Raw genomic sequence first — 1,552 nt, 5'->3', positions numbered from 1 at the left:
TAGGGTTTTAGCTATTGTTTTTAGATTTGGTTGATATTGGTAGAAGAAACCAAAATTCTTCTTACAAATTTGGCACTTTCATTTCTTGTGACCATGCCTCTTTCATCAGATGCTGATATTCCAGTTTCTCTCCTTGCATCCATTGATGAGAAACTCTCCATAGTAGCTTCTTTTCTTCAGTCTAGTATGGAATCCAGCTGTCACGACCCAAAATCCTAAGCCGTGACCGGCGCACAAACTATCACCTTAGTCTGGCAAGCCTGTTTAATCAAAACCCACTTTCCAAAATGATTTCCCAAAGTTATACATGTTTACCAGAATTTGTAAAAAAAATACAAAATAATCTTTCCTGTAATATCAATATCTCCAAAATAATAAAACCTATCAATTGATATTTATCATAACTAGAATTCCAAGAATACATAAATTCCAAATTCAACACTAAAGTGCAAATTCTTAAATTTAAACAATAAATAACAACTCAAACTTATATCCCCCAAGACTCCCCTATAGCTGCAGAATAACAAAGACCAACAAAGATACCAATATGACCACCTGCCAAATGAGGCCTATAAACGAAATGAGCCGAATGATCTGAACCTGACAACAATCTGCTACTCAGTTGCCTGAAAATCTGTGGAGGGAAAATAATGAATGGGGTAAGTCACAAAGACTTAGTGAGCAGTCAACAACCCCCATGAACAGGAAGGGGAAACAAACTAGGCACGAGTTTTTCGCTCTCAGCTCAGTATAAACAATTTATATCATCAATAATACCAGTTTAAATCATTTCAACAATGAACTTGACAAAAATCATAAAGTTCATAAATAACCATTTCAAATAAATACAGTTAAAATCATGTCCAGATATGAAAAACATAAAACCAGAAATATAATTAATAGGGTCACACATGTAGAACCATGAGGCGGCTCCATCTCGCTGATAGCCCTTTCCTCCTAAGGGATGGCCTCTCCGATAGGGGTGGCTTCATCTAGCGGATAGCCATTTCCTTTCTCAAGTCACATCGTGTCATCGGGGGAAGCTACATCTCGTTGATAGCCCTTTCCTCTTAAGGATTATCTTACCCAAGAGGCGGCTTCATCTAACGGATAGCCCTCTCCACCCGGAATCATGTCATATCTCATCAATCTCATCGGGGGAAGCTTTATCTCGTTGATAGCCCTTTCCGTGCACTGGCGGCTCCATCTAACGGATAGCCCTCTCTCCTCCCGGAATCAAACTAGCTAGGTGCACCTGGGCCGTTACCTCCGCTAACGGCTACGGGGTTCTATCAAGGATCCCCAAAACCATTTTCTCAAATCATATCAAGTCTCATCAACAGTCTCAAAATCAGCTTTCCAATACTCATCAAAGTTTTTCAAAATAACATTCTCAACATCATCTTTTCAATGCTCATAAAAGCTTTTCAAGTTCACAATCTCAATTTCACATAATTTCAAAATTAAACCAATGTCATTCTCTTCTCATATCAACTCATAAAACATACTCAAAATCAGCTTCATAAAATCAGCTTTCAGAGTTCAAGAATGA

Source organism: Lotus japonicus, chromosome 3 (genome assembly GCF_012489685.1).
Source record: "Lotus japonicus ecotype B-129 chromosome 3, LjGifu_v1.2".
NCBI classification, from domain to species: domain Eukaryota; kingdom Viridiplantae; phylum Streptophyta; class Magnoliopsida; order Fabales; family Fabaceae; genus Lotus; species Lotus japonicus.
Note: the sequence above shows the minus strand (reverse complement) of the source record.